We start from the raw sequence: 6,362 nt of genomic DNA on the forward strand, positions 1-6,362 counted from the left end.
AATCTGCTATTTATTTACTGATCAGCCAGTTGCCGTTTTCTGGTATTGTTGCAGATGGTCCTAAAAATATAGTATATTGATATTCTAAATGGTAGAGAAAACATTTTATTTTTAAATGTAAACAAATAACATTTCATAGTTTTACTGTACAGTAGGGTTTCATATGATAACCTAGTTTCTGTACGATAAGATCAGTGTGATATAAAGTAAGATGATGGCAGACCAGTCTGCTGCATATCAAGATGTTACATAATAAATCAGCTTGGTATACATTTTCCCATTTCCCCAAATAGAGATGTTCTAGGCATTTGTAATAGTAATACTAATAATAAAACATTAATTTAAATGCTTTCTTCACCACTAACACTCTAAAGTACGTATTGGAAACAAACACCAATACATCTTTTCAGTCCAATTAATTGCATAACTTTGATATTTCAGAAATCTGGAAGCATTTAACACCACGTTATGATCACTAAAACCAAAAAAAAATGGGAACAAGAAACATGCAAATTGGAAGCAGAAATTTAACTACTGCATGTGAATAATTACACATCAACCACGTCTGCTAATAAAGGCAGCCAGCATTCATGTGGCTTGCTACAACTTGCATTCTGGGAGCATTCTACTGGAAGCTTGTTTGTACTTTTGGACATAAAAAATCTGCGGAAATAATTACAAGTGAGAAACGAATAAACACAGTAAGTAAACACATTGCTTTAACAAGATGTCTTGCCAACTCCTCTCTATTTGTCCAAAAACTTGCTTACAAAACTAACCCATAGATAACAACAAAAGGATAAGGACTGCTCAAGGGAGAAAAGTGGATATTTGAAGCATGAAAAAGACAACTCACTTATACCAGTATGATTCTATATGATTCTTAACAATAAATAAAAATATTTATTGACAGACATTGAGAACACATACTGATTGGTGCCCTGAGTATAATTATTTTGTGATTCTATATTTAGAATGTGCATTTATTATATGATATATTATAATTAAGTATCAATTATTTGTTTAGTAAACAAAAGCCCTATAAATAAATAATATATCAAAAGGTGTTTATAAATAATTATACTTAAAGCCCATTAGAAGTTTAACAGCTTTTTATCTATGTTGTACCCACACATACTATGATTTGTGACTGATAATACATACTTCTCCAGTGTTCTATGCTGTCAGATTAGTAGCGTAGTGGAAGGCACATTTACTCACCATGCTGTGATGCATGTGCTTCTTTTCCCAGAACTCCCTGGTTCCAAGGAGTATAAATGCCACAGCTTTCACCCCCTTAGCAACTTAGAGAGACCACACATAATAAGGCAAAAGTAGCTGGGCAAGTGATCTGCAGGTAGGTGAGGGGTCCTCCACTTACCTCTGCAACCCCAGTCCATCCACAAATTCATAACTCTCACCGTTGAGGACCCCCCCTCCATCCACAGCTCTCACCTCTGACCCACAATTCCATTATCCACACCTCTTACCTCTGTCACCCCCCCCCCCACCAGTTATAACTCTCACCTTTGTACCCCTCTTTCAGCCACAGCTCTAATCTCCTTAACCTTCCACCTTCATCCACAACTTTCACCTCTAAACTCTTCCTTCCTCCATCCATAGCTCTGCTCCCCCATCCTCCCACAACTCTCACCTCTGCACCCCCCCCATCCACAGCTTTAAGCTCTGCAACCCCACCATCCACAGCTCTCAACTTTGAATCACCCTCTCCACTCATTAACAGATCTTACCATAATTCCCCTTGTTAAAGCTTCTTAATCCCCAGTCTGTACCTCTTAAACCTGAAATGCCCTCCATTGAACAGGTTTCTGCACGCCGCAATCCTCCTCATCCAAGCCTCTTTTTTTCCACCCTCCCTCCATTTACATTTTAATCTCTTAAACCCTGACCCACCTCTCCCATCTTAGTTCTCAGCTTTAACCTCAATTCATCCACAGCTCTAAACCTTTGAACCCCCCTCCATTCCATCCACAGCTCTGATCTATGAAATCCTCTGCTTCCCATCCATAGCTCTTAACTCTGCATCCCCCAACCAACTCTCATGTCAGCATACCCTGATTCTCCCTTCTCATACCCCTCCATCCACAGCTCTCACCCCTTCCCCCCCATCCCATCCACCCACTCCCTCCATTTACAGCTTTCGTCTCTGAAACTCTCTCTTAATCCAGAGCTCTCACCTTTTCCATGCACAGCTCTCATCTCTGAACCCCCTTTCCCCATAAACAGCTCTCCCCATAATACCCCCTTGTTTAAGACTCCACCACCCCCCATCCACAGCTCTCACTCCTGCATCCCCCTCCATTAAGCAGGTCTCACCTCCGTATACCCCAAATGCCCAAGTCCAAATCTCTTTACCCCCCTCCCTCCATCCACTGTTGTCACCAAAAACCCCTCCCTCTATCCAGAGCTCTCCCTTCTGACCCCTCCCTCCCCATGCAATGCTTTAACATCTGAAACTCCCCTTCCACAGCTCTAGCCTCTGCTCCCCCCATCTACAACTCTCACCTCTGATCTTCCCTTCTCCATTTACAGCTCTCACCACTCCCCTCCATTCACAGCTCTCACCTCTGCATCCCAATCCCGTTGTAACAGCCTCGTCATACCCCTCCATCTACACCTATCACCCCTGCATTACCCAATCCCCCCCACAGCCCCCATTTCCCTCCTTTCATCCACAGCTTTCATCTTTAGACGCCTGTCTCCAATCAGAGCTCTCACATCTATCTCCTCCCTCTCCATGCTGAATTCTCTGTAATCCCCTCTCTATCCATTTCTCTCACCTCTGAACCCCCCATAACATCTTTAACCTCTGAACTCTTCTCCCCGCATCTATAACTCTCATTTCTTTCTTCTCCCTTCCTTCTTCCACAGCTCTCACCTCTGTAACCCCCCTCCTTCCGCAGATCTCACCTTTGAACCTTCCCTCCCTCTATTCACTGCTATCATCTTTGAACCTCCCCTTCATTTATAGCTCTCATGTCTGCAACCTCTGCCTCAATCCACATCTCTAATATTTGAACCCCCTCTCCCCATCCAAAGCTTTAACCTCTGACCCACCATTATTAAAAGCACAGCTCTAACCTCTACAAATCCTCCTCTATCCACAACTTCCAGATCTTAACACTTCTCCATCCATGCTTCACTACTCATCTGTTACTGACTCCAGCTTGTGACCCGTTTTTGCCAATATCTGAATGTGGTATATCCTATGTGTATTGCCAACTGTACTCTTGGATGTCTGATACCAAAGCTTTCAAGCTCCAGTCACCAATTTCTGCATTCAGGCACTTGTGGCTTTCTATTGTCTTTGCAAAGCCTGTCATAGTTTCCAAGGATGCTCGAACTGGAACTGTACAAAAGGCCGCCCTTGTTATTTTGTCTCCTCATTCAGATATGTGACAATGTAGCAGGATAACAAAGTTGTTTACAATTGTAAGGCAGGGGCTTAGAATTGCCAGCCTGCAACCAGAAGTCACAAGATCTCCAGGTAAGAAATATATAAGCAATATATTCACAAAATACATTTGGTTAATACAACTAAAGTTTTGTATAGCAGTCTAAGCAAGTAACTACTCCAGTTACTATATAATTCACGAGGATAGTAAAGTAAAAAACCTTCCTTTGCCTTCACTGAGTGAGCCAAAACCTCCTTTATTTGTGTCTTAACATAGTCCCCTCCCAGACACTGCAGATCACAGTGGGAGGGTTTCAGTAACAGAGGTATTGTTTCCAATTCAGAAGACATTTCTTAAATACAGTGATGATGTCACAAGGGGGTGGGGTCACCCCACACCCTTGTGACATCATCATGCACTGTGATTGGCCAAAGCATTGCACCTGACCTGTGGTCAGGTGCATTGCTTTGGCCAATCACAATGCACTGTCAGGGTGCAGTGTGTTGTGTGGCACGGTGGGCGAACAGCCTGCCGAATGCCCTTACCGTTTGTGCGTTTGCCGAACACACGAATAGCCGATGTTCGAGACAATCTTATGTTCGACTCAAACATAATGCTCAACACTAGTGGCCAGTTGCTGACTGACAAGCCTTGGGTTTATGAATCAATAGTGACAATCCTAATAGTCACAGCCCCTGTAACATTTTCCATCCCACTGTATTGCAAGCAGGCACGGCCGACATGAGAGTGGAAACTTAGCTCTGAATTCAGTAGCAGGGCAGAATAGTTTCCACCCATCACAGAGAGCAGCATTAGATGGACTTCAGTGGCAGGCTCCACAGGTTTGTGGGACTTTGCAGGGGATTAAGCCAACACTGTTTAGAAGTACTTATAATTAATTGTAGCATATATTTTGTTTAAAGGGAGACCATAGTTCTACTAAGAGGGATGTATGCATTTAGGCACAATATCAAACATAATGGGCCTCCCATTTCTATGTCTGCCCATGTCATTTCATTTATATATTTGTCTGAGGATATATGTATATTTACCTTGTGTACATTTATTTTCTTTTGGCTGACTGGTTACCTCGGTAGATGTGATGATCACAATGTCCACAAAGCTGTGAATCAACGTGATTCATAACAGCTTTGCTTCCATTACTACTGAGCTGTGATTGGCCTACAGCTAGCACATGGTACTTGGGCCAATCAGAGCACCCTGTACCATAAGATTAGCTGTAGCCAATCACAGATCACTAGTATTCTGAACTCTCATGAACTTAACCCATTCATGATAGCTTATAGCATTGCTAGTGCAATGTACTTCATTGCACCAGCAATTAAAGTGTAAAAAAAATCCCTGTTCACCTCCCAGAGTAGTTCAGTGTTACTATGGAAACACTGAACTACTCTGATGATAAAAATAATGTTAAAAAATATGTAAAATATTGAATAAAAAATTATTTAAATTTTTTTTAACATATTGTCACCAGTCAGTATCCCTGATCATTACCAAATCTGTCATATCATGATGTTGTACTGCGCTGGTGACAGTAGTATGAGGATTGCCATGGCTGAGTCTCTCAGAAAATGCTAGTTGCCTACCATAAATCTTTATCTGCATACATTTTGCAAATCATTGGGTTTTGAAGCCAGAGGGTCAGTATGATATCAAGGAAAATAGCATTTTCAGTAGGAAGCTGCATAGCAGCCTTTTTTCTCTCATTGTTCTCTCACTGCAAATTTCCGTTAAAGCAGAAATGCCATTCTTCCATTTGTTATTTAAGCAGTATATGCAAAACAAAAAAGGCATGCAGAAATTCTCTGCAACTAAAAAAATACACACATTAAAATCTTTAAATTATTATTAGGCACAAGACAACTAAAATTGTTTTCACTTTGAAACAATCAACATCCAAATATTTTTCCAGAAGAGAAAAAGAGAAAGAATGCTCATGAAATGATTTATAATTTGTGTGTTCTTATTCTGCTTTCAGATGGACACTTCCTAAACCAAATGGTTTATACATATTATTTCCAAAATATATGTTTCCACGAATGCTACAATGAGAATGAATTTCAATGTCTACTGCAGACAAAAAGATCCAGCACAGAGAGGAAAGAACATTGGACAGAAGCATACATATTTATACAGCGAGCAGTAATGTTTCCCCCTATGACTTACAAAAAAAAGAGAAAACATTATATTTACCGCTACATAGAAATTTGTGCAAAAGTGCATATAAATAAAAAGTATGACTTGTGTCAAATATATTAAATACAGAATGTTTAATAAACAGAATTAGAACTTGTTTTTCATTAACAAAAGTAAAATGTTTTAAAAAGGAATAATGGAGAAAAATATGAAATTAAATTTTTTTTCTCATCCCTTGCATTATTTCAGAAGTGGATCTATAAAAATATCAATATGAATAAAATGACTTTGATATCGTGGTCATTTCACATTGTTTTAATTATTTCTTGTAAAATCCAAACACTTAAAGAGGTAGTAAACTCAGCCGCCTTGTAGGTAAATAAACATTTGGGCTATTGGTGAAGTCACCACAATATACATCGCTTTATCAACTCCTTATAAATATGTTATTAACACATATTGTTGGTTTACTTTCATTTCTTTTGAAGCCTGCAGAAGCCAGCGCCATATTGGCTCTTCTCTTCTGCATCTAACGGTCTATCGCTTCCGCCCTCTTTCTATGCTGCTAGCCCATAATCTTGTGCATATGCAGTAAGACTTAACCAGGCTTCAGAAACTCGGCCAAGCATCAGCACTTTCACGATACTGCACTGCAATGCCGCAAGTGCTGATGATAACAGGATGGTAGGATGCCGCCTTACCTCACAGCACACTGATCATGCCATGACTGAAGGAATAAATGCGCATGCGCTGGTGACATCAATAAGGAAGGAACTGGCTACATCTTTT

General features: G+C 40.4%; 1 long non-coding RNA gene across 1 annotated transcript in view; it reads left to right on the top strand.

Moving 5' to 3' along the window:
* Window positions 1-5,872, top strand: part of LOC149437172 (uncharacterized) — a 200,329-nt gene extending 194,457 nt beyond the window's left edge. Inside the window, exons 3-5 of the long non-coding RNA XR_016308163.1 lie at window positions 442-701; window positions 3,413-3,508; window positions 5,416-5,872. This is a non-coding gene — a long non-coding RNA (uncharacterized LOC149437172). The remainder of the gene's footprint in view (window positions 1-441; window positions 702-3,412; window positions 3,509-5,415) is intronic.
* Window positions 5,873-6,362: the final 490 nt, after the last annotated feature.

Source organism: Staurois parvus, unplaced genomic scaffold (assembly GCF_062004578.1).
Source record: "Staurois parvus isolate SC_StPar_1 unplaced genomic scaffold, SC_StPar_1.0 ptg001302l, whole genome shotgun sequence".
Lineage (NCBI taxonomy): Eukaryota > Metazoa > Chordata > Amphibia > Anura > Ranidae > Staurois > Staurois parvus.